A 27,604-nucleotide genomic window follows, 5' to 3' on the forward strand; every position below is an offset into this window, starting at 1 on the left:
CATCTCTCCCGATTACAGGGCGCTATGATCAGTGACACTGTCACTAGGCAGAATGGGGAGATGCTTGTTTACATTAGCATCTCCCCATTCTTCCTCTCCGTGAGACGATATGCAAGCCTTGCAAGATCATGTAAAATAACGTGATTTTGCGCAGCGGAGCCAACAGTAAAACTGTGGCGGCTGGTCCACAAGTGGTTAAAGAGTCACTCCACTTTAGTTGAGAAAAAAACACCTCCCTCTAAGTGATCTATGTACATTACAGGGATGTGTTGCAGATTTCTACCTTTTGTTATTCTGAAGAAATAGCTGTTTTTTTTATCTGTGTTCATGTGCAGAGTAAATCTAATGGGAGTGATTTTATCATTATTAATCAGCTGCTACACCTGCAGGACTTTAAGTAAGCAAGTGGCAGGGTCAGCATCCCTTTAGACATGATTTTCCATTGGGAGTATCTCACCAAAAATCACATTTGTAGATGATGCCCAAAATCTAACTGACAGGAAATTACATATCTATGTACAAAATGCCTCCAGGTTGCCATATTGCATTGCTTTTTACAGAAATTTACGGAACTGCAAAGGAAAGGTGATTTTTAATAACATTCAATTACAATATGACTAGTGCCACAAGTGCATATATATTTTTTAATTTGTGTTTGTTTTTTTCCCCCATGAACATGGAGTTACCCTTTAAGAATGTTTGCCAGATCCAGATGGTTTCTAAGGCTCCATTCACACTAATGCGTTTTTTTTTATGCATTTTGCAGAAATGCAGGGAAATTTTTTAATGGGTTTCCATGGAACATGTTCACATCAATGCATTTTTGTGCCTCAGTGTTTTTGGAAAGGGTCGGGGACTTTTTTTTCCCACAAAATGCAGTGTTTTGCATGTAATAGACTTCCAAAACTAAAATACTGTGTTTTTACCATGATTTTGCCGTGATTTGTGTTTTTTTTAACTGTACAGTTATTTTTTAACTGTACATTTACTGTATATAACTGGTGGCTAAGGAGGGGTCGGGAAGCCTGCCACCGCGTCCTTAACAACTGACGAGTCATCAGATGTCAGCGGGCTTCCCTGCTGAATGTAAAAAAAAGAATTGACAAATGGGACCACCCACACCAAATTGCTTTTTAAAAATGGTGTAGGGTCCCCCTCAAAATCCATCCAAGCACGCAGCCCAGCAGGCCAGGAAAGGGGGTGGGGACGAGCGAGCAACAACCCTGGCTGTTGGTTGTCAGGGTCTGCGGGCGGGATGCTTATTGGAATTTGGAAGTTCCAGATCCCAGCCCCCTACCCTATGTGAATGAGTATCGGGTACATTGTACCACTACCCATTCACCTAAAAAAAGTGTAAAAAAAAAAAAAACAATACACAGGTTTTTAAAGTAATTTATTAAGCAGCCCTGTTGTCTCTACCGACTTCTCCCCTCTACAGCTCTTCTCCCTCTTCTGGAGACCTCTTCTGCCTCCTCCGCTGATGTCTTCTGCCTCTACCGGTTCTTCTCCCCTCTCCGGGTCTTCCAGCCCACTCCGGTTCTTCTCCCTCTGTCTTCTGACTCTGTCCACTGTCTTCTGCCTCTGCCGCAACTTCTCCGCTGTCTTCTTGCTCTTTTGCCCAGTCTTCTCCATGGTCTTCTTCCTCTGTTCTTCTTCCGATGTTCACTCAATGCTCTCTCCCGCTCTAATGCTGGGTGCTCGGTGTGCCACTACTTATATTGGCATGGGCGGCCCCTTTCCTGACCTGCCGGGCTGTGTGCTTGCATAAGGGTCTGGCATGGAATTTGGGGGGGTGGAACCCCATGCATTTTTTCAGCATGGGGGGTTCCCCTTAAAATCCATGCCAGACCAAAGGGCCTGGTATGCTCTTAGAGGCGGAACCCATGGCATTTTTTTTTACATTTTTTAAATTTTTTAAAATTAAAAAAAAAAAACATTTTGTGCGTGAAGTTCCCCCTAAAGATTCATACCAGACAGTGCCTGGTATTGTCGGGTATCAAAGTTGGATCCCTGTTCATTGAAGCCGGACGCATGTCAGACTTCAAGTTGCAGGGCAAAGTTGGATTCACAGTCGTATGATTGTAATATCATACAAGTTTTTCATGCTTTCAACGCTGGACATTATTTTTAACATGGGTTTCTTTGGAACACGTTCATATCAATGCATTTTTGTGTCTCTGCATTTTTGGAAAGGGTCAGGCACTTTTTTTAAATGCAAACTGCTGCTTTTTTTAGATTCTTTGGTTCAATACACTTAAATGGAGAAGCTGCAGAAAAGCATGTAGTGCGTTTTTACCGGAGTTTTCACCACTACTCTACCTCTATTTTGCCACGATTTGTGTTTTGCGTTTTTTTATTCTGCCCCACAATAAATTTGGCAAAAAAGAACCTGCAAATCGCGGTTAAAAAAAAAGCTGAAAAGCAAACTGCATAGGTGTGAATGGAGCTTTATGCCGCATACACACGATTGGAATTTTGGTTGGAAAAAGCTCTGATGGTTTCTCCGACGGAATTGCAAAGGATTTGCTCAAACTGTCTCGCATACACACGGTCACACCAAATTCCGACCGTCAAGAACGCGGTGACGTACAACACGTACGATGAGACTAGAAAAAGGAAGTTCAATACCCAGTGCGCCACCCTTTGGGCTCCTTCTGCTAATCTCGTGTTAGTAGAAGTTTGGGGAAAGATAATTTGCGCTTTTCAGACTCGTGCTTATTCCGATCATTTTACTGCTGTTCAGTTTGTGCTTGTGGGTTTGTATCTGGTTTTCAGTACATGTAGCCAGTTCGTATCTGTTTTTCAGTGTGTTCTTGTTCGCTTGTTCCTGATTTTCATCTCGCTCTTCACAGGCCTTGCTGTTCTTCACTGTGTTCGGTTAGTTCGTTCTGACCAGCCGACCATTTTGAAGCCATGTTGCGGGTTAGGTACTCGTCGTAGAGTTCATGCTGTGTGGGGGCTTGGTGTTGGGGTTCTTACTTTGACCCAAGCCCAGTCCATGAACAGGGTGGGGAGGAGTTCATGGACCAATAATTGGTTACTATTGACCAATTCTCTCATATGGCTCTGCTGCGTGAGATCCAGGTGAATAACTGATGATTTCAGGAATTTTCTCTGGATGACGGACCCCATTTTTCACCGTTTGTTGGCTTTGCTCACCCCTTATATTAGCAGGCAGGACACCTGCATGCAGCAAGCCATCACTCCTGAGCAGAAGCTAGTCGCCACCTTGCAGTGCTTGGCAATGGGGAGAAGTCTGCAGGACTAGTGATGGACGAACTTCCGACGGGACGTTTCGCGAACGCGAAATGCGAACGGACCCAAACGTTCGCGAAACCGAACGTTCGCCGCGGGCCCCATTGACTTCAATGGGAGGCGAACTTTGCAAACCTTCATGTCGAATTTGCGGCCACGTGGTAATTATTAGGGGGTAAAACGTAGTCCCACCATCTGGACAATGACATAATACATGTATGAGGTGAATTTGGGATCGATAACTACAAGCATTTTTATTTTATTTGGGAAATTGTTCTAACAATTCAGGACTATGGAGCTAATGAAGGCAATGGAGGAGAGGGAAGGTCAGGGACCAGGGTAGGCAAAGAAGAGGGTGCAGGAGATGATCACCAGCAGCGTGACATACCGGAATGACACATGCACCGTGATAGAGGCATCTGACAGCAGCACCGTAATACAGAGCACTGACAGCAGCACCGTGACATACAGCGCTGACAGCAGCACCGTGACATACAGCGCTGACAGCAGCACCGTGACATACAGCGCTGACAGCAGCACCGTGACATACAGCGCTGACAGCAGCACCGTGACATACAGCGCTGACAGCAGCACCGTGACATACAGCGCTGACAGCAGCACCGTGACATACAGCGCTGACAGCAGCACCGTGACATACAGCGCTGACAGCAGCACCGTGACATACAGCGCTGACAGCAGCACCGTGACATACAGCGCTGACAGCAGCACCGTGACATACAGCACTGACAGCAGCACCGTAAGCAGCCCCAGGAGGAAGTCAGCACAGCACAGGGATGGTGTGATCCCCTCATAATAAGAACCCCCAGGAGGAAGTCAGCACAGCACAGGGATAGTGTGATCCCTTCATAATAAGAACCCCCAGGAGGAAGTCAGCACAGCACAGGGATATCATAAGCAGCCCCAGTAGAAATATGACACCGCTCAACCTCTTCAAAGAGGAGGGTAGGGGCATATAGTACGGTGTGCTTTTTTGGGTCAAGGAAGTGAGCCAAATGAATTAAGAAGGTCTGTGTGCTTGATTAAAAAAATAGTTTATAGACATATACATGGTCTACTGGTCACATGTGTTGAATTCCTCCGAGATCCATGCCTCATTCATTTTTAGAAATGTGAGGTAGTTAACACTGTGGTGAGCTAGGCGAGTACGCTTATCGGTCACAATCCCCCCTGCTGCGCTGAACGTCCTTTCGGACAGGACACTGGATGAGGGGCAAGCCAACAGTTCGATTGCAAATTGGGCAAGCTCTGGCCAGAGGTCAAGCCTGCCCACCCAGTAGTCTAGGGGTTCATCACTCCTCAGAGCGTCCACATCGGCCGTTAACCCAATGTAGTCGGACACCTGACGGTCTAGGCGTTCCCTGATGCTGGATCCGGATGACACCTGTCGATGGGTCGGCTGAAAGAATGACCTCATATCCGAAGTCACCAACACATCTTCAAACCGGCCTCTTCTTGCAGGCGCTGTTGGATTGGTACCCGCAAATCCTTCTCTGGGAGTGGGAATTGCTCCTCTGCCAGCGCACGCAAAAGCAGAATGCAGCATTTCTCGAAGCAAGGCCTGGAAGTGCTGCATTCTGACAGCCCTCTGCGACGGCGGTAACATTTCCGCCATTTTGTGTTTGTACCGGGGGTCTAAGTACGTTGCCACCCAGTACTGGTCCTTGACCCTCATGCTTTTTATACGGGGGTCCCTATTAAAACACTGGAGCATGAAGGCCCCCATTTGCACTAAAGTGGAAGCGGTGTGGTGGCCTGGCTCCTGCTCATCATCCAGGATAATGTCGTCCTCTTCATTCTCCTCTCCCCATCCTCGCACAACAGGGATCCCAGAAAGGTTTAAAGCATGCTCTTCTTGCTCCTGCTCATCCGCCCCGGCACCATCCTCCTCTGACTCCTCATCAGACTCCTGTTGTTGACTTGTCTCAGATAGAGTAGCCCCCCCTGGGAATTCATCCAGCATTGCGACTTCCTCATCTTCCCGCTCCTGCTCCTCCACAGCCTGATCAATGACACGACGCAATGCACGCTCCAGAAAGAAGGCATAAGGTACCATGTCACTGATGGCGCCATGGCTGCGACTGACCAGTTTGGTGATCTCCTCAAATGGCCGCAGAAGTCTGCATGTGTCGCGCATGAGCAGCCACTGGCGCGGTGAAAAAAAACCCAGCTCCCCAGAACCGTTTCTTTCGCAGAGTTCATACAGGTAGACGTTAACTGCACGTTTCTGCTGGAGCAGCCTATCAAGCATATAGAAGGTTGAGTTCCATCGCGTCGGGCAATCGCAAATAAGACGTCTGACCGGCAGATGGTGTCGCCGCTGAATGTCAGCAAGGCGAGCCATGGCCGTGTAAGATCTTCTGAAATGGGCCGAGATTTTCCTTGCCTGCCGCAAGATGTCCTGGACCCCAGGGTATTTGACAAGGAATCGCTGCACGACCAAGTTTAAGACGTGTGCCATGCACGGCACGTGCGTGATTTTGCCCTGTTTCAATGCGCTAAGCAGATTGGCACCGTTGTCACACACCACTTTACCAACTGTCAAATTGAGCGGTGTTAGCCACTCATCTGCCTGTGAACGCAAAGCTGAAAGGAGTGCCGGGCCAGTGTGGCTCTTTGCTTCCAGGCACAACAGACGCAGCACGGCATGGCAACGTCTCACCTGGCATGTGGAATAGGTTCTGGGGAGCTTGGGCGGTGCAGTGGAAGAGACGCTAGCAGCGGAAAAGGAGGAGGCAGCTGAGGAGGAGAGGGAGGAGGATGGAGTAGGAGGAGGAGAAGAAGAGTCAGGCCTGCATGCAATCCGTGGCGGTAAAACCAAATCTACACGGGTGCCACGGGTTACATGCTTGACGGCCGTCAGAAGGTTCACCCAGTGGGCAGTAAAACTGATATACCTTCCCTGCCCGTGTTTGCTAGACCACGTGTCTGTGGTCAGATGTATCTTGGCACCGACACTGTGTGCCAGAGATACATTCACTTGCCGCTGAACATGGCCATATAGCTCTGGGATGCCCTTCTCTGAGAAATACTTCCTTCCTGGGACCTTCCATTGTGGTGTTCCAATGGCCACAAATTTGCGAAAGGCCTCCGAGTCCACCAGTTTATATGGCAGTAGTTGGCGGGCTATGAGTTCTGACAAGCCAGCCGCCAACCGTTGGGCAAGAGGGTTATCCGGCGTCATCATTTTTTTACGCTCAAACATTAGGCCCACGGAAGCCTGCCTTTTTGCAGAAAAATGTGAGCTTGGCGTGATGGAAGGTGGAGTGGAGGACAATTGTGAGGAGAGAGGAGAAGGAGAAGTAGAAGACGAGGCTGGACGGTGAGAGCCTGCAGTGTGGCTTTGTGTGTTCCGTTGCTCCCACTGGGCTCGGTGATGGCTGCTCATGTGCCTTCTTAAGGCGGTCGTCCCTAGGTGAGTATTGGGCTTACCGCGACTAACGCGTTGACTGCAAAGATTGCAGATGGCAACGCTATTGTCAGCAGCGGACACGTTAAAAAAAGCCCACACTGCGGAGCCATGTGCCGGTGTCCTGGGAGCGCCAGATGTGACCGTACATGGTCGATGACTCGCTCCTGATACATTTGCAGTCTGCTTTGTCCCTGCTGTGCAATGTAAGTCATTGCTGCTTCTCCTCCCTATCTGCTGGTCCATATCTCCCTCTGAACTCCCCTCCTCTTCCTCTCTTGTGGGCACCCACGTGACATCACTAGACACGTCATCATCAACGTCACCTTCCCCACCGCTATAAGTAGAGATCTCGGAGTAGGCAGCAACACCGGGGACCAACCTCCTCCTTGGGCTGATCTGGGTACTGGCGTCAGACTGCTGAGTAGCGCTTGTTGCTACCTCCTCTTCCTGATCCAATACCAAGAGTGGCTGCGCATCAGAAATGTCCTCTTGATATGGATCGGAAAATAATTCCAGTGACTCAAGCGGAAGGTATGTGGTGGTGGTGGTGGTGGTCGTGTTGTTGGTGGTAGTGTCTTTGGGGGTGCACATAGCAGAGAGTGAAGAAGAGGGTGCAGATCGAGAGGATGAGGAGGGTGCAGAAGAGTAAGGCTGAGCGAGCCACTCAACCAAGTCTGGTGCATCCTTTAAAGTAATTGAACGCACCTTCTGCAACTTCCCACTTTGGCTCAAGCCTGTTGCTCCTGCCCTACCCCTACCACCCCTGCGGAAGGGCCTGCCTCTTCCTCTGCCTGTCATTTTTTAAATGACCCTGTGACAAAACTCTTAGTCCCTATACCGATGAAGGACTGCTGCAGTATAGGGCAGCGGTCAGCAGTGGTGCACGTCAACCCTATCTATTGTGGACCGATAGCGGTCCTTACAGAACAGCAGACTGTACCGCACTCAAGCCTATGTACCGTAGCACCCTATACCAAGTTACCAGTCCTTATAAGAACTTTTGTGGACCAAGCAGGTTGTGTATTCGTGTTTAGCAGACTGTACGTCAGTCCCTATACCGCTGAAGGACTGCTGCAGTATAGGGCAGCGGTCAGCAGTGGTGCACGTCAACCCTATCTATTGTGGACCGATAGCGGTCCTTACAGAACAGCAGACTGTACCGCACTCAAGCCTATGTACCGTAGCACCCTATACCAAGTTACCAGTCCTTATAAGAACTTTTGTGGACCAAGCAGGTTGTGTATTAGTGTTTAGCAGACTGTACGTCAGTCCCTATACCGCTGAAGGACTGCTGCAGTATAGGGCAGCGGTCAGCAGTGGTGCACGTCAACCCTATCTATTGTGGACCGATAGCGGTCCTTACAGAACAGCAGACTGTACCGCACTCAAGCCTATGTACCGTAGCACCCTATACCAAGTTACCAGTCCTTATAAGAACTTTTGTGGAACAAGCAGGTTGTGTGTTAGTGATTAGCAGACTGTACGTCAGTCCCTATACCGCTGAAGGACTGCTGCAGTATAGGTGAGCGGTCAGCAGTGGTGCACGTCAACCCTATCTATTGTGGACCTATAGCGGTCCTTACAGAACAGCAGACTGTACCGCACTCAAGCCTATGTACCGTAGCACCCTATACCAAGTTACCAGTCCTTATAAGAACTTTTGTGGAACAAGCAGGTTGTGTGTTAGTGATTAGCAGACTGTACGTCAGTCCCTATACCGCTGAAGGACTGCTGCAGTATAGGGCAGCGGTCAGCAGTGGTGCACGTCAACCCTATCTATTGTGGACCGATAGCGGTCCTTACAGAACAGCAGACTGTACCGCACTCAAGCCTATGTACCGTAGCACCCTATACCAAGTTACCAGTCCTTATAAGAACTTTTGTGGACCAAGCAGGTTGTGTATTAGTGTTTAGCAGACTGTACGTCAGTCCCTATACCGCTGAAGGACTGCTGCAGTATAGGGCAGCGGTCAGCAGTGGTGCACGTCAACCCTATCTATTGTGGACCGATAGCGGTCCTTACAGAACAGCAGACTGTACCGCACTCAAGCCTATGTACCGTAGCACCCTATACCAAGTTACCAGTCCTTATAAGAACTTTTGTGGAACAAGCAGGTTGTGTGTTAGTGATTAGCAGACTGTACGTCAGTCCCTATACCGCTGAAGGACTGCTGCAGTATAGGTGAGCGGTCAGCAGTGGTGCACGTCAACCCTATCTATTGTGGACCTATAGCGGTCCTTACAGAACAGCAGACTGTACCGCACTCAAGCCTATGTACCGTAGCACCCTATACCAAGTTACCAGTCCTTATAAGAACTTTTGTGGAACAAGCAGGTTGTGTGTTAGTGATTAGCAGACTGTACGTCAGTCCCTATACCGCTGAAGGACTGCTGCAGTATAGGTGAGCGGTCAGCAGTGGTGCACGTCAACCCTATCTATTGTGGACCGATAGCGGTCCTTACAGAACAGCAGACTGTACCGCACTCAAGCCTATGTACCGTAGCACCCTATACCAAGTTACCAGTCCTTATAAGAACTTTTGTGGACCAAGCAGGTTGTGTATTCGTGTTTAGCAGACTGTACGTCAGTCCCTATACCGCTGAAGGACTGCTGCAGTATAGGGCAGCGGTCAGCAGTGGTGCACGTCAACCCTATCTATTGTGGACCGATAGCGGTCCTTACAGAACAGCAGACTGTACCGCACTCAAGCCTATGTACCGTAGCACCCTATACCAAGTTACCAGTCCTTATAAGAACTTTTGTGGACCAAGCAGGTTGTGTATTAGTGTTTAGCAGACTGTACGTCAGTCCCTATACCGCTGAAGGACTGCTGCAGTATAGGGCAGCGGTCAGCAGTGGTGCACGTCAACCCTATCTATTGTGGACCGATAGCGGTCCTTACAGAACAGCAGACTGTACCGCACTCAAGCCTATGTACCGTAGCACCCTATACCAAGTTACCAGTCCTTATAAGAACTTTTGTGGAACAAGCAGGTTGTGTGTTAGTGATTAGCAGACTGTACGTCAGTCCCTATACCGCTGAAGGACTGCTGCAGTATAGGTGAGCGGTCAGCAGTGGTGCACGTCAACCCTATCTATTGTGGACCTATAGCGGTCCTTACAGAACAGCAGACTGTACCGCACTCAAGCCTATGTACCGTAGCACCCTATACCAAGTTACCAGTCCTTATAAGAACTTTTGTGGACCAAGCAGGTTGTGTATTAGTGTTTAGCAGACTGTACGTCAGTCCCTATACCGCTGAAGGACTGCTGCAGTATAGGGCAGCGGTCAGCAGTGGTGCACGTCAACCCTATCTATTGTGGACCGATAGCGGTCCTTACAGAACAGCAGACTGTACCGCACTCAAGCCTATGTACCGTAGCACCCTATACCAAGTTACCAGTCCTTATAAGAACTTTTGTGGAACAAGCAGGTTGTGTGTTAGTGATTAGCAGACTGTACGTCAGTCCCTATACCGCTGAAGGACTGCTGCAGTATAGGGCAGCGGTCAGCAGTGGTGCACGTCAACCCTATCTATTGTGGACCGATAGCGGTCCTTACAGAACAGCAGACTGTACCGCACTCAAGCCTATGTACCGTAGCACCCTATACCAAGTTACCAGTCCTTATAAGAACTTTTGTGGACCAAGCAGGTTGTGTATTCGTGTTTAGCAGACTGTACGTCAGTCCCTATACCGCTGAAGGACTGCTGCAGTATAGGGCAGCGGTCAGCAGTGGTGCACGTCAACCCTATCTATTGTGGACCGATAGCGGTCCTTACAGAACAGCAGACTGTACCGCACTCAAGCCTATGTACCGTAGCACCCTATACCAAGTTACCAGTCCTTATAAGAACTTTTGTGGAACAAGTGAGTTGTGAATGTTTAGCAGACTGCAGCAGAAGGGCAGCAGTCAAGTATAATATCCTTTCTATATTTGGAAGAAAGAATATTATACATGTACAAGCCTATTACTGTACCACTGATACCAGTCCTGAAAAGAACCTTTGTGGAACTAATAATAACAGCAAGTCTTTAAAATTACCCTCACTGCCTGACAACACTGCTTCCTTCCTGTCCCTATACAAATTGGCAAAAAAAGAGAACGATTAGTGGTTACTGGAACAGCTCTTTTGTGGACCTTGATAGTAACAGCTAATGATGATGATGATGATGATGATGATGAAAGACTAATCTGGCTGTCCCTGTAGCATACACCGTCCTTTCCCTTTCTCTAAACTAACAAAAGACACTCAGGCTGCTGCAAGAATCAGCAGCACAGCAAACCTATCAACACCTAACACCTATACCAGTCCTGAAAAGAACTTTTGTGTACCAAATAGCTAGTGGTTTATCTCTCCCTACTCCACACAGGAACCTGTCCCTATCGTAACAGAAGAAAGAATGTAAAATGGCCACCGGATCGGGTGTATTTATAGGTTAGGGGGAATGTACAAGTGTCCATGTGCTGTCATGTCTCAATTGGCTGTCCTGTATCACATGATAAACGTGTCACCAAAGGTTAAAGTTCTTGTATACATTAAACACGTAAGTCCGCCGCGGCGAACGACGGAAAAAGGCGTTCGAACGTGCGGACCGCGAATGTCGGAAATTCGCCGCGAAACGACCGCCGGGCGAACCGTTCGGCCATCACTATGCAGGACCTCAAGTTCTCTACAGGCATCTCCCCCCAGGCTCTGGGGATCATTATTCCAGAGACCTGTTCTGCTATTATTCAGGTCCTGCAGAATATAGTCATATTAGGGTAAGTTTTATCCTTTAACATCACATTCTATGTATTTAATGTATGTTAATCTTTTGTATTTCTTTCATCATTCCATAATTACCCTTATTGTAATATGCTGTGGATGTCCCCTTTGTCTTCATGCATGCTGGAATCTTTTAATGCTCCCTTTTTGGCCTGCATGCATATTTGCCTTTACTAACCTCCCCAGCATGGTATCCTGGGCCCATACACACCTAGCCTAGTCTCCCTAACAATGTATTTTGTCAGCTCCATTGTACTGCTTTACCCTAAACACCCCTATAATGTTTACAAATGTTATTGCTGTCCTTAAATTCATGCAGAGTGTCAGAGGCTCTTTTTGGGGTCCCAAACTCATTTAGAACCCACCCCCTAAAATTTGGACAATGGGCCATCAGAGGGGGTGAGGAATCTGATAAGTGGACCTTAGATTTTTGTCTTTAAATACGCATTAAAATCAATGTTATACTGATGTTGGCCAAGAATGTTTGTGTCTAATCTGCTTTCAATGTTTATGTGCAAAATTACAAATTTTTATTTTTCTGTTTGGACTCCACAGTTTCCTTCAACGCCACAGGAATGGCAGACTGTGGCATCCCACTTTTCCCATCGTTGGGACTTTCCCAACTGCGGAGGGGCAATAGATGGGAAGCACATCCACATTGTCCCACCACCACATTCAGGGTCATACTATTTTAACTATAAGGGGTTTCATAGTATCCTGTTGATGGCGGTGGTGTCGACGACATACGAGTTTCTCTATGTGGATGTGGGGAAGAATGGCCAGATGTTGGATAGATGTCGGATAGTGGAGTCTTTGCCCAGACCGAGTTCTACCAAAGTCTCAAGAGCGGTGGCTTGGGATTGCCACCTGTGGAAGAGACTTCTGTTTGATTTTATTGCTGATGAAGCATTTGGTCTGGGCAATCATGTGATGAGGCCATTCACCCAGAGGATCCTCACCCCGGAGAAGAGGGTTTTTAATTACCGGCTGGCCAGAGCCTGAAGAGTCATGGAGAATACCTTTGGGATAATGGCCAGCCAGTTCCACCTATTTCTAACGGCAATCAACCTGGCGGAGTACAAACGGAGCCACATTGTTTTATGCTGCTGCATCCTGCACAACTTTTTAAAATGCTCCAAATTATATAGCCTCAGTTGGGCCTGAGGCTGGACTTCGGGAACCAACACTGATGGCACCTGGAAGCTATCTGTCCCGGCTTGCCCTACCAAAGCGCCCTTGAAGTGCGTGAAAAATATGTGGAATATTTTACGGGTAGAGGGGCCATTGCTATGCCAGCTAATTTGTGAATATTTTTGAAATAAAAGAAATTGATATGATAAAATCTTAATTTGGATTTACTGCTTGTGTTTCTTTTAACTGTCTCCTAGGTTCTCCTAGTGCACTTGTAGTTCCAAGTAGTTTTCACATTAATTAAATAACACCCATTGTCACTGTAAACACCAACTTAATACAAAAAGTGTTATTGAACATTGAAAGAAGAAGCCACACATTGTTGCGTAGAAAGCCTTTTACTCCGTGCACATTCACATATGCGTTTTATAAAACATTTGGCGGTAAAAAAAAACATATTTTTTTTCAAATTTTTACCTTGAAAGTATTTAAAAAATACAGAAACAGGCATGTTTCCAAACATAACATAAACAACTTTGGAACTTACAAAGTTCAACATTGCAAAAAGAAGGCAATATGAGACATTTTATAGTGTGAAAAGGGTCTTGATCTTGCTTTCATCAGATGGGGTGAAGTCACCCCTGTAAAAGCCAAATTTAGAAGATGCACACAAATTGTAAGTCAAAATGGGGATTTCATTTCTGATCCCTTAGCCTAATGTCAACATGTGCTATCTCCCATCATGGGGGATCAATGGACTTGACTAGACTACTAGAGTTGGGAGGAAAGGGTTGAAATACCCTGATGGCACATAGCACATGTTGACACATTGGGGGTTATTTACAAAAGGCAAATCCACTTTGCACTGCAAGTGCACTCAGAAGTGCAGTTGCTCTAAATTTAAGAGGTAGATCTGAAATGAGTGGAAGCTCTGCTGATTTTATCATCCAATCATGTGCAAGCTAAAATCCTGTTTTTTATTTTCCTTGCATGTCCCCCTCGGATCTACAGCAACTGCACTTTCAAGTGCACTCATGATTTTGGCCTTTCGCAGATTGGGGTTTGGGTACGGTCCATTCATGCCATCATAGTTGGCCCTCTTCAATATGTGGACCATCTCCACCATCTCTTCAAAGGACATATTGGAGGCCTTAAACCTCCTCCTGGATCGGGACATTTCGGCCTCCACTTTACTACTAGTAGTAGTGACCACCTGCTGTGTCTCCGCCATGTTCCTTTGCCACTTGCGACGAAAGAGACGGGGCAGGGAATCTTTGAGAAAGAAGGTCAGTGCCGGGTGGCGTGTGCAGAGTTTCACGCATGCGAAATGTATATAACGTTAAGACGCGTGTGTCATAGGTACGTTTAGTGTACTGAGGAAGGAGGACAAATGTTCCAACGAAGGTAACATCTTAACTTTGGTACATCAGTGGCCTATACTGATTCTAGATTGAGGCCTATATTGGGATAAGATTAGGAGAGTTTAGCCTAATATTTAGGGTTTTTGTCTTGTGTTTTGTCTTGCAGCAAATATGAAACAATTCAAAGACTCTGAATTCATGGGTCACTTCATGGACAAATACAGGGATATGCAAAATTTGTGGGAGGTTGAAAACCCTTATATCGAAATAAACCAGCTAGGAAGGCATCGCTGGAGAAACTGCTGGGATATGTGAAGATGCAGGTCCCAGACGCAGACATCGAGTTTGTGGATAGGAAAATTGGTAGCTTGAGAAGTACATATAGGAAGGAGCTTAATAAGGTCCAGGCTTCCATGAAATCAGGAGCTGCAGCAGAGGATGTACACTGTCTGTGGTACTACAACAGGATGCGGTTTCTGCAAGACCAGATGGAAGCCAGGGAATCACTTTCTACACTTCCATCCACCCTTGCCTCAACCACAACTGAGGCTTTCGAGGACCAACCTGGGCCTTCCATCCTGGAAGAAGTTGAGGAGCCTAGCTGGAGCCAGGTATATTATCTTTTAATATATTTATTGTCTGAAAATAATTGTTGTTAACTAGATGTTATTGTTGCTATCAAATGAATGATTTAACAAAAAGTGTTTGACATATCAATTGACAGTAGGGGGCAAAAATGAGTGTGACAAGAATGAAAAATGCTGGGGTCAGAATGATAGTCTTTTCTATTTATTAACATTCAATTTGCAACAGGCATGAGCTGAAATTTGGGTGTGATTGATGAACCAAAAACTAAAAGTATGTCCCTTTTTCAGACACAGGAAGACCTCAGGCAGGACGAGGCTCTGGAATGTGGCAGACAGGAGGAGGTGGGGGTAAGTGGCAGCCAGGTGGTGGCAGGACCCTGTAGCCTCACCCAATCTCAGGTGCCTCCCCTCCGCCTTCCAACAAAAAGTGCCAGGAAGGGGAGTAACATGGAGGAGGCAGCACTGGGCCTCATTAAGGATGCTAATGCGGCCCTGAAAAGCCCCCTGTTGCTGAAGAGGCCTATGGCTGCTATGTAGCTGCTAAATTGCAGCAAATGGAGGAGGGTCAACGCCTCATGTGTGAGAAATTTGTTTTTGAGGTCATTCGGAAGGGGTTGAGTGACCAAATAAGTGATAACATGCACTTATATATGCTCACCCATCCTCCTCCTCCTGCCACAAGTCCACCTCCAGAGCCATAGTATCCAAGGAAGGCTGCAAGGAAGGCTGCAGGGGAGGCTGCAAGGCTGGAACGAAATCTATTGGATTTTTGAAACTTTTTTAACTAATAAAAAAATGAAAAGTGGAGCGTGCAAAATTATTCGGCCCCCTTGCGTTAATACTTTGTAGAGCCATCTTTTGCTGCGATTACAGCTGCAAGTCGCTTGGGGTATGTCTCTATCAGTTTTGTACATCGAGAGACTGAAATTCTTGCCCATTCTTCCTTGCAAAACAGCTCGAACTCAGTGAGGTTGGATGGAGAGCGTTTGTGAACAGCAGTTTTCAGCTCTTTCCACAGATTCTCGATTGGATTCAGGTCTGGACCTTGACTTGGCCATTCTAACACCTGGATACGTTTATTTGTGAACCATTCCTTTGTAGATTTTGCTGTATGTTTGAGATCATTGTCTTGTTGGAAGATAAATCTCCGTCCCAGTTTCAGGTCTTTTGCAGACTCCAACAGGTTTTCATCCAGAATGGTCCTGTATTTGGCTGCATCCATCTTCCCCTCAATTTTAACCATCTTCCCTGTCCCTGCTGAAGAAAAGCAGGCCCAAACCATGATGCTACCACTACCATGTTTGACAGTGGGGATGGTGTGTTGAGGGTGATGAGCTTTGTTGCTTTTACGCCAAACATATCGTTTTGCATTGTGGGCAAAAAGTTGGATTTTGGTTTCATCTGACCAGAGCACCTTCTTCCACATGTTTGGTGTGTCTCCTAGGTGGCTTGTGGCAAACTTTAGATGAGACTTTTTATGGATATCTTTGAGAAATGGCTTTCTTCTTGCCACTCTTCCATAAAGGCCAGATTTGTACAGTGTACGACTGATTGTTGTCCTATGGACAGACTCTCCCACCTCAGCTGTAGTTCTCTGCAGTTCATCCAGAGTGATCATGGGCCTCTTGGCTGCATCTCTGATCAGTCTTCTCCTTGTCTGAGCTGAAAGTTTAGAGGGACGGCCAGGTCTTGGTAGATTTGCAGTGGTCTGATACTCCTTCCATTTCAAAATGATCGCTTGCACAGTGCTCCTTGGGATGTTTAAAGCTTGGGAAATCTTTTTGTATCCAAATCTGGCTTTAAACTTCTCCACAACAGTATTACGGACCTGCCTGGTGTGTTCCTTGGTCTTCATGATGCTCTCTGCGCTTTCAACAGAACCCTGAGACTATCACAGAGCAGGTGCATTTATACAGAGACTTGATTACACACAGGTGGATTCTATTTATCACCATCAGTCATTTAGGACAACGTTGGATCATTCAGAGATCCTCGCTGAACTTCTGGAGTGAGTTTGCTGCACTGAAAGTAAAGGGGCCGAATAATTTTGCTCGCACCACTTTTCAGTTTTTTATTTGCTTAAAAAGTTTAAATCATCCAATAGATTTCGTTCCACTTCACAATTGTGTCCCACTTGTTGGTGATTCTTCACAAAAAATAAAAATGTTATATCTTTATGTTTGAAGCCTGAAATGTAGCAAAAGGTTGAAAAGTTCAAGGGGGCCGAATACTTTCGCAAGGCACTGTAATATGAGGTCAAACCTTAGGAGTTTCAGTTTGTATGCAATCAGGCAGGCCCTTGCACTACATGGTTTTGGTAAATCTGAAGACAAAAATCAGCAGAAAATCGGATAGTTTGTATGGGGCTTTCGGACGAGCTGTCTGCGGATATTCATATCGTTAGTACGGTGCTTTCGACAGCCGATTTGACTTTTCATCAGACAAAAGCTGAATGTGCAGGCTATAACATTTTTGTCGGATGTGAACTCAACATCAGATTTTCGGATGGTCAGTACAGAAATCGTCAAAAAGACAAAACAAAAGTCAAAAGTACAACAACGCATGCTCAGAATCAAGGAACAAGCCGGAAGAGTTTGGTCTACCGTTTGTAATCTAAAATTAACATTTATGACGCGGTAGCTGATAAAATATCAAATAGCAGCGCACATTCTCATCTTCTTTAATGGGATAATAATGAAGCTGCTTTGCTGGTGATACTGATGTAGTTATGCCAAACATATTTTAAAAGGCAATTGTTTTGTACGATCTGAAAATGGCAAATCAACGGACACCCAAGGGTGGTGCTTGAGAAATGAACTTCCTCTTTATACTCTCATAGTATGTCACTACATTCGTGTTTGTCAAATGACAATTTGTGGATAGTTCGTATGCTAGACAAAATCCTGCACACATGCTTTTGACAAAAATCAGACGCTCGGTAGTCCAACAATCAAACCATGTGTACGAGGCCAGAGGGTGTGTGCTCCCTTCTGAAAAAACAAGGTGCAATAACCCATAGCAAGATATTTTATAGCTAAACAGAACATTAAAGATAGTTGCTGACTAGTTGGTGGAAGACATCTGCTTTTTAGTGACCCCACGCACAAAATATACAAATGTATCATTCCTACATGTTTATTGTTATACAATATTCATGGCCCTTAGTTCATATTATATATTTTTCTATTACGAATCAATTTATTATTTTTTCAAATACCTATCGCCATCTTTCAGCCAGCCCAGACCACAGGCAGCAGGGCTGGACAATTAGTTATCTAATTTCTGGGGTTGCAATGCGCTCAGTTCTCTCCCCATTCATCCTAGCTGTCTGATGGAGGTTGGGTCTGACCTAAGTGTATTGGCGTCATGTTCAAGCAAGCCCCATGGGCGGCACCGATTGATGCCGCTGGGTGATGGCATGCTTTTTTCTCCACCTAGTGCCGCAGTGGAGGTGGGTGGGCACCTACTGGGATGATATACAGTGGTGTGAAAAAGTGTTTGCCCCCTTCCTCATTTCCTGTTCCTTTGCATGTTTGTCACGCTTAAGTGTTTCGGAACATCAAACCAATTTAAACAATAGTCAAGGACAACACAAGTAAACACAAAATGCAATTTGTAAATGAAGGTGTTTATTATTAAAGGTGAAAAAAAATCCAAACCATCATGGCCCTGTGTGAAAAAGTGATTGACCCCCTTGTTAAAACATACTATAACTGTGGTTGTCCACACCTGAGTTCAATTTCTCTAGCCACACCCAGGCCTGATTATTGCCACACCTGTTCACAATCAAGGCATCACTTAAATAGGAGCTGCTTGACACAGTAAGGTCCACCAGAAGATCCTTAAAAGCTACACATCATGCCGAGACCCAAAGAAATTCAGGAACAATTGAGAAAGAAAGTAATTGAGATCTATCAGTCTGGAAAGGGTTATAAAGCCATTTCCAAAGCTTTGGGAATCCAGCGAACCACAGTGAGAGCCATTATCCACAAATGGCGAAGACATGGAACAGTGGTGAACCTTCCCAGGAGTGGCCGGCCGCCCAAAATTACCCCAAGAGCGCAGCGACGACTCATCCAAGAGGTCACAAAAGACCCCACAACAACGTCCAAGGAACTGCAGGCCTCACTTGCCTCAGTTAAGGTCAGCGTTCATGCCTCCACCATCAGGAAAAGACTGGGCAAAAATGGCCTGCATGGCAGAGTTCCAAGGAGAAAACCACTGCTGAGCAAAAAGAACATCAAAGCTCGTCTCAATTTCTCCACAACACATCTTGATGATCCCCAAGACTTTTGGGACAACATTCTGTGGACCGATGAGACAAAAGTGGAACTCTTTGGAAGGTGTGTGTCCAAGTATATCTGGCGTAGAAGGAACACTGCATTTCATAAAAAGAACATTATACCAACAGTAAAATATGGTGGTGGTAGTGTGATGGTCTGGGGCTGTTTTGCTGCTTCAGGACCTGGAAGACTTGCCGTGATAAAAGGAACTATGAATTCTGCTGTCTACCAAGAGATCCTGAAGGAGAATGTCCGACCATCTGTTCGTGTACTCAAGCTGAAACGAACTTGGGTTCTGCAGCAGGACAATGATCCTAAACACACCAGCAAGTCCACCACCGAATGGCTGAAGAAAAACAAAATGAAGACTTTGGAGTGGCCTAAGCCAAAGTCCTGACTTGAATCCTATTGAGATGTTGTGGTATGACCTTAAAAAGGCCGTTCATGCTCGAAAACCCTCTAATGTAACTGAATTAGGACAATTCTGCAAAGATGAGTGGGCCAAAATTCCTCCAGGACGCTGTAAAAGCCTCATTGCACGTTATCGCAAACGCTTGGTTGCAGTTGTTGCTGCTAAGGGTGGCCCAACCAGTTATTAGGTTTAGGGGGGAATCACTTTTTCACACAGGGCCATGATGGTTTGGATTTTTTTTCACCTTTAATAATAAACACCTTCATTTACAAATTGCATTTTGTGTTTACTTGTGTTGTCCTTGACTATTGTTTAAATTGGTTTGATGTTCCGAAACACTTAAGTGTGACAAACATGCAAAGGAACAGGAAATGACCTCTGTATATACCCCGGGTGGTGGGCTCCCTCACCTCCTTTATGCTATTCAGATGGCGTCACATGACATTGGCAGGGACCCACCCAGGACCAGGAAGGATGTATATCAGCTGGGGCCAGCCAACAGTTCACTCCTCCTAAACTTATCTCAAGGAAGGGATCACACTGAGCCACACTCATATTACATAGGATACGGTAGGTTTATTCATGTTCTCAAACATATACACATTTTAAACCCACTTGTTGCTTACTCACACACCATCCTGGGTGTGTCAATTCCTTATTTATCCCAATACACATTTTCTGTTGTTGCATTTTCTGCCTACCTGCACACTCTTTTTAGCTGCACTATTTTCATACTCTCCATACACATTTTATCACACATACACTGTGGTTCCACATATGGGATCAGTCAGTACACATCTCTCTCACACACATACAATCCCTCATTTAAACATCTACATGTTTGACCTGTGTTACACATTTTCAGTTCATTTCATTTCTGTTTTCATTCATGTTTTTTCACAGATTTGGGTCTAAAATGCACACACGATATCTTTTGTATATGTGATGTGACTGTCTGGTTTATTCCATGGCTGCTGTTCCTCCTGGCCCTTTCTCCGATTTCTTTTGGGGGCTGGTTGTTACCCTGCCTCAATCCCGGTTGGGACAAACACTTCCAGATCACCATGCCATTCTCTTACTGGAGTTGGGTCCTACTAGCGGACTTTTCCATTTGTATCCTTAGGAAAGGGGGTGTATTTGACATGTTCCTCTCATTTGAGGGCTATGTATATTGATAGTTGTTTATTTATTTAAATTTCCAGTATACATATGCGTCTTACCCCTGATGATTGGCAGTCAGCCATGAAACGCGTTGGGTATAAAACTAAGGGTGCCTATACAAGTTTATTTCAATCATGAATTCAATATCATGATAATCTACTGTTTATAATATGTGATTTTTTTCACCTATGATCTGTACGTTTATTTATACATTTAATTAATTACATATCTATTGTATTAATTATGTCCATGTTTGCATAAAATCTACTATTACAAATATCATGTTAATATTCTTCTTATGATTATATTAAAAATGATTTATTATCTATATATCTATTTTATTATGCCTACAATTATCTTGGATCACCTAGGGGATTATGACACCAAAACATAAAATTAATCTAAAACAGTTCTCAGATATTCATACATAATTTTACTAACTACAATGTCATGCCTCATTTAAAGTCCCATTTTCCTTTCCTATACCTTATTACAATATATTTAGGGATAGAGGCATTTCATTGTTTAAATTAAGGTTGCGGTCATTTGTGCTTCCAACTTTACTAAAGTCTGACAATCATCCTGTTTCTTCCACTCCTTTTCATGTTTTGCCCAAACTTTGATCTTTTGCCTCTGACTGCTTTAGCACAATAGGTTTACATTCCACCTGACCTGCTATATTTGTTTCATTCCGGTCACCAACTGCGTTTCCAACTCCTTCCTTGCATTTGTGAGGTTCATTGGTTCTTGTGTCTTGCTGTCAATTACCTCTGATGATAGGTGCTAAATACATTTTGACAAAATGTTGGTCTAAAATGTATTTTTCAAACAATTTTTTTTTATATCTCAGCTGTGTCTTTTGAGGTTAGTTTGCTCGTTTGCCAAAATTTCAGCATATATTTTTAATTGGACCAAACTCAACCACATCAAAAATGCATCAAACTATATTGCTATACAACTGTAATGGTAATCTGTAAAATATTTGTTTTTGCCATCTGCTTGCTTCCCCCCATGGGATGAATGTAGCTGGACCATGAGCCCCCTTGGGCACTGATTATTTCAGACAGCCTGGTGATCAAGAGGGAAGAGAGCAAGGGGGTGGGACTTTATATGAGGCACATGGTTTGCAAAAAAGCAAAATGGAGAACATACTTGGATTTATTATTGGTTGCCATATAATACAGCCAAATATGATAAGTAAACATATATAACAATGATATAGTAGTAATACAATGCATAAAGTCATAAAAGCAATATCACAAGGTATAGCAAACAATGACCTTCCAGAGTTCACTAAAACCAACAATGGGATAAAACCGTAATACATAATAATGCCTGCAAAGCCCATGACTTCATTGGTCCTGAAAAAGGGTATTAGAAGTAAACTTGATGTTCGGGTAATGTTAATGTTTTTAATGATATATGGCAGCTCTACGCGTTTCGTGGCTAGCGGGCCACTCGTCAGGAGCGAGCACAAGATGTATCCATGGGTAAATATAATTGTTAAAAAAGTATGAGTATAAACATAAACAATGATGGGGTTGAGGTCCCCAAACCAGAGAACTTGTTACCTCACTACAATTAACATGATGGTGGTGTAGTGCCGGGTATCGTGACCATCTGAGGAATACTCCCAAGTGGGAGCTGCGGCAGGCATCTCATCCAGGGTGCACCAATGGGCATCGACCCAGGCAGGCATGGAACCACAAGGCAACCTAAGCGTGCAATAAAATAAAAAAATAAAAAAATAAACCAAGGGTTAACCACAAGGACAGCGTGAAGGAGTGGGTGTAAAGAACCATGCTGTTGACATAAGGTGGATGGAAAAAAATGACAGCCAGGGGGCTGAAAAATTGTGGGGTAGGGTGAAAGAGGTAGAAAACAGCAAGCGACCACCAGTGAAAGCGGGAGGGGGAGAGGGTTGGAGGTGAAGTCCAAAAGGAGGAATGGTGTGAGTTACTGGATGCCAGTATTAAGGGAGAATAAGTGACTGGAGTGAAAAGGAAATCCAAGACTGACAAGCCTGGTGATGTTTTTTGAGAGGTACCCCCTTATCTGGTAAACCTCTCTTGAATCCCCCTGCAATGCTGGAGGAAATGCAGGGTGGTATCAATGTGGCAAAGGGGTGCTTGCATACTGCCGTCTAATCATTGGAGTGCCAGCCTATATATTTGCTATGCAGTGCTGGTACTGTTCAGGGGGCATGCAAATAAAATGTTTTTCTTTTTACTAAAAAAAAAGAAAAGTAAAATATTTTTTTACAAAATAAAACTATAACTGCAAACTCATTGTATGTTAAAAACATACCTAGCATTCTACGAAACTGACCATTGCATTAGTCCTGGGTAGGGATGAGCTTCGAGTTCGAGTCGAACTCATGTTCAACTCGAACATTGCCTGTTCGCCTGTTCAGCGAACAGTGAACAATTTGGGCTGTTCGCTGCAAATTCGAAAAGCCGGAACACCCTGTACAAGTCTATGGGAGAAATCTAAACTGCTAATTTTAAAGGCTAATATGCAAGTTACTGTCCTAAAAAGTGTTTGGGGACCTGGGTCCTGCCCAAGGGGACATGGATCAATGCAAAAAAAAGTTTTAAAAACTGCCGTTTTTTCAGGAGCAGTGATTTTAATAATGATTAAAGTGAAACAATAAAAGTGTAATATTCCTTTAAATGTCGTACCTGGGGGGTGTGTATAGTATGCCTGTGAAGGGGCGCATGTTTCCCGTGCTTAGAACTGTCCCTGCACAAAGTGTCATTTGTGAAGGAAAAAAAGTCTTTTAAAATCACTTGCGGCTATATTGTCGGCTCCGGTAATACAGAGAACACTCAATGAGTGTTCTCTGTATTAGCCGACAATTCATTCATTCACTGATTAAAAAAAAAAAGCGTGGGGTTCCCCTAAATTCAATTACCAGGCCCTTCAGGTCTGGTATGGATATTAAGGGGAACCCCGTGTCAAATTAAAAAAAAAATTGACGTGGGGGTCCCCCTAAATATCCATAAAAGACCCTTCAGGTCTGGTATGGATATTAAGGGGAACCCCGCATCAAATTTAAAAAAAATTGACGTGGGGGTCCCCCTAAAAATCCATACCAGACCCTTTATCCGAGCACGCAACCTGGCAGGCTGCAGGAAGAGAGGGGGGGACGAGAGAGCGCCCCCCCTGAACCGTACCAGGCCACATGCCCTCAACATTGGGAGGATGCTTTGGGGGTCTGTGACCCCTCAAAGCACCATGTCGCCATGTTGATGGGGAGAAGGGCCTCATCCCCACAACCCTGAGTGGTGGTTGTGGGGATCTGCGGGCGGGGGGCTTATCAGAATCTGGAAGCCCCCTTTAACAAGGGGACCCCCAGATCCCGGCCCCCCCCTGTTTGAAATGGTAAGGGGGTCCCCGCAGACCCCCAAAGCATCCTCCCAATGTTGAGGGCATGTGGCCTGGTACGGTTCAGGGGGGGCACTCTCTCGTCCCCCCTCTTTTCCTGCGGCCTGCCAGGTTGCGTGCTCGGATAAAGGGTCTGGTATGGATTTTTAGGGGGACCCCCACATCAATTTTTTTAAAATTTGATGCGGGGTTCCCCTTAATATCCATACCAGACCTGAAGGGTCTTTAATGGATATTTAGGGGACCCCCACGTCATTTTGTTTTTTCAATTTGACAGGGGTTCCAGACCTGAAGGGCCTGGTAATTGAATTTAGGGGAACCCCCATGCTTTTTTTTTTTTTTAATCAATGAATGAATGGCTTGTCGGCTAATACAGAGAACACTCATTGAGTGTTCTCTGTATTACGGGAGCCGACAATATAGCCGCAAGTGATTTTAAAAGACTTTTTTTCCTACACAAATGACACTTTGTGCAGGGACAGTTCTAAGCACGGGAAACATGCGCCCCTTCACAGGCATACTATAGACACCCCCCAGGTACGACATTTAAAGGAATATTACACTTTTATTGTTTCACTTTAATCATTATTAAAATCACTGCTCCTGAAAAAACGGCCGTTTTTAAAACTTTTTTTTGCATTGATCCATGTCCCCTGGGGCAGGACCCGGGTCCCCAAACACTTTTTAGGACAGTAAATTGCATATTAGCCTTTAAAATGAGCACTTTAGATTGTGAACGTTCGAGTCCCATAGACTTTAATAGGGTTCTAAAGTTCACACGAAGTTTAGGTCTGTTCGCAGGTTCTGGTGCGAACCGAACAGGGGGTGTTCGGCTCATCCCTAGTCCTGGGCATTCTAACAATAAAGCCCAGGCTTTTAGTGGTCAAATAAAATAATAATATACAATCTTTCATATGTAAGGTAAAGTCTACAGGCTTGGAAAGATCAGTTTTTAAATGGATAGAAAACTGTCAAAAAAATTGAAATTCAGAGAGTAGTTGTTAATGATTCTTACACTGAATGGCCAAACGTTATCAGTGATGTACCCCAAGGTTCGTTGTTGGGACCCTTACTTTTTAATATTTTTATAAATGTTATAGGGTCTGGGATTAAAAGTGTCATTTAAGTGTTTGCAGGCGACACCAAGCTATGGAGTGGAAAAACATCCTTACACGATGTTTCCAACTTACAAGCCAACCTTGATGCACTGTTTAATTGGGCAACTGTTCAGCAAATGAGGTTTAATGTTGATGAAGTTATGCACTTGGGGGCTAAGAATATGAATACATCATACATACTAGGGGGAGTACAGCTGGGGGAACCCATAGTGGAGAAGGATCTGGGGGTTTCATAGATCATAAGCTTAATAATAGCATGCAATGCCAAGCTGCGGTTTCCAGATCCTGCAAAGTATTTAATTGTATTAAGAGAGGTATGGACTCCAGAGAGAGAGATATAATTTTATCCCTGTACACATCATTAGAAAGACCTCATCTGCAATATGCAGTTCAGTTTTGGGCACCAGTTCTCAAAAAAGGATATCAGGGAACTGGAGAAAGTGCAGAGAAGGGCAACCAAACTGATAAGAGGAATTGGCAAGCTCAGCTTTGAGGAAAGATCAGTGGAACTGAATTTATTCTCTCTTGAGAAAAGGAGATTAACCACTTAACAACCGGCCCATAGCCGAATGACGGCTACAGGGCGGTTGTTTAACTCTGGGAGGCCGTCATATGACGTCCTTCCAGAATTCCGCTCTCGCGCGCCCCCTGGCGCACGGATCACGGTAAACGGCCGCTCATCGCGGCCGTTTACCACATGATCGCTCCGTCAAATGACGGAGTGATCACTTGTAAACAAACCAGCGTCATGTTATGACACCGGTTCCTCCCTCCCCCTCTCTGTACCGATCGGTACAGCGGAGGGGGAAGAGATCGGTGTCAGCAGCGCTGTGGGCTGCATCTGCAGTGCCCACATGGCTGCTCACCGAAAATTAACCCCATCATACCCTGCCATTACTCTGCAATACTCTGCTGCAATACTCTGCAATACTCTGCTGCAATACTCTGCAATACTCTGCAATACCCTGCACCAACACTCTGCAATACCCTGCAACAACACTCTGCAATGCTCTGCAACACCCGCCAATACCCTGCAACACTCTGCAATGCTCTGCAACACTCTACAATGCTCTGCAACATCCGCCAATACCCTGCAACACTCTGCAATGCTCTGCAACACCCGCCAATACCCTGCAACACTCTGCAATGCTCTGCAACACCCGCCAATACCCTGCAACACTCTGCAACACCCGCCAATACCCTGCAACACCCTGCAATACCCTGCAACACTCTGCAATACCCTGCAACACTCTGCAATGCTCTGCAACACCCGCCAATACCCTGCAACACTCTGCAATGCTCTGCAACACCCGCCAATACCCTGCAATGCTCTGCAACGCAATACTCTGCAACGCCATACTCTGAGATATCCAGTCATACTCTGAGATACCCAGTCATACTCGGGGATACCCAGCCATACTCGGAGATACCCAGCCATACCCAGCCATAGTCGGTGATACCCTGCAATACCCAGCCATAGACATCCCCCCCTCCCGCCGCCCTCCGGTGCTTCTACCGACTCGCCAATACGATCAAAGCCAGAATCTTTTTTTTTTTTCAGGCTTCCCAGCTTAGAGGTGAGATGCGGGGTCTTATTTACCCCATATCTCACTGTAAAGAGGACCTGTCATGCCATATTCCTATTACAAGGGATGTTTACATTCCCTGTAATAGGAATAAAAGTGATCAAAAAATTTATTTTTGGGGAAAAAAAGTCAAACTAAAATAAATAAAGTAAAATTAACAATAATAATTTTTTTTTTTAAAGTGCCCCTGTCCCCATGTGCTCGCATGCAGAAGTGAACGCATACGTAAGTCCCGCCCACATATGAAAGCGGTGTTCAAACCACACATGTGAGATATCGCTGCGAACGTTAGAGCCAGAGCAATAATTGTAGCCCTAGACCTCCTCTGTAACTCAAAAAATATAACCAGTAAAAAAAATTTAATCATCACCTATGGGGATTTTTAAGTAGCGACGTTTGGCGCCATTCCACGAGCGTGTGCAATTTTGAAGAGTGACATGTTAGGTATCTATTTACTCAGCGTAACTTCATCTTTCACATTATGCAAAAATTGGGCTAACTTTACTGTGTTTTTTTTTTAAGCACAAAACTGTTTTTTTTTCCAAAAAAAAGCATGCAAGGTAAAAAGTTTCAACGACCACCATTGTATTCTCCAGGTTGTTTGCTAAAAAAACATATATAATGTTTTGGGATTCTATGTAATTTTCTAGCAAATAAATTATGATTTTTACATGTAGGAGAGAAATGTCAGAATTGTCCTGGGTGCTCCAGAACGCCCGATGGCGCTCCCTGCATGTTGGACCTCTGTATGTGGCCACAATGTGTAAAAGTCTCACACATGTGGTATCGCCGTACTCGGGAGTAATAGCAGAATGTGTTTTGGGGTGTAATTTGTGGTATGCATATGCTGTGTGTGAGAAATAAACTGATAATATGACAATTTTGTGAAAAAAAAAAAGTAAAAAAAATCTTGATTTTGCAAAGAATTGTGGGAAAAAATTACAACTTAAAAAAACTCATCATGCCTCTTACTAAATACATTGGAATGTCTTCTTTCCAAAAAGGGGTCATTTGGGGGGTATTTGTACTTTTCTGGCATGTTAGGGTCTCAAGAATTCAAATAGGCCGTCAGTACTTCAGGTGTGATCAATTTTCAGATATTGGCACCATAGCTTGTGGATTC

At 45.0% G+C, this 27,604-nt stretch overlaps 1 protein-coding gene across 2 annotated transcripts in view; it reads left to right on the plus strand.

Moving 5' to 3' along the window:
- The window catches only part of LOC143933942 (sodium-dependent neutral amino acid transporter B(0)AT2-like), a 231,952-nt gene that overhangs the window by 62,944 nt on the left and 141,404 nt on the right, over positions 1-27,604 (plus strand). The window contains exon 1 of one of the 2 annotated variants that reach the window (XM_077457124.1): positions 19,771-19,799. The exons of the other annotated variant lie outside the window; for it this stretch is intronic. The gene's annotated coding sequence lies outside the window, so the exon portion shown is untranslated. Of the gene's footprint in view, positions 1-19,770; positions 19,800-27,604 lie in introns of those variants that run through there. 2 annotated transcript variants of the gene reach the window in all.

This window comes from Lithobates pipiens, unplaced genomic scaffold (assembly GCF_037356315.1).
Source record: "Lithobates pipiens isolate NorthernLeopardFrog02 unplaced genomic scaffold, aLitPip1_a1.2 Scaffold_27, whole genome shotgun sequence".
Lineage (NCBI taxonomy): Eukaryota > Metazoa > Chordata > Amphibia > Anura > Ranidae > Lithobates > Lithobates pipiens.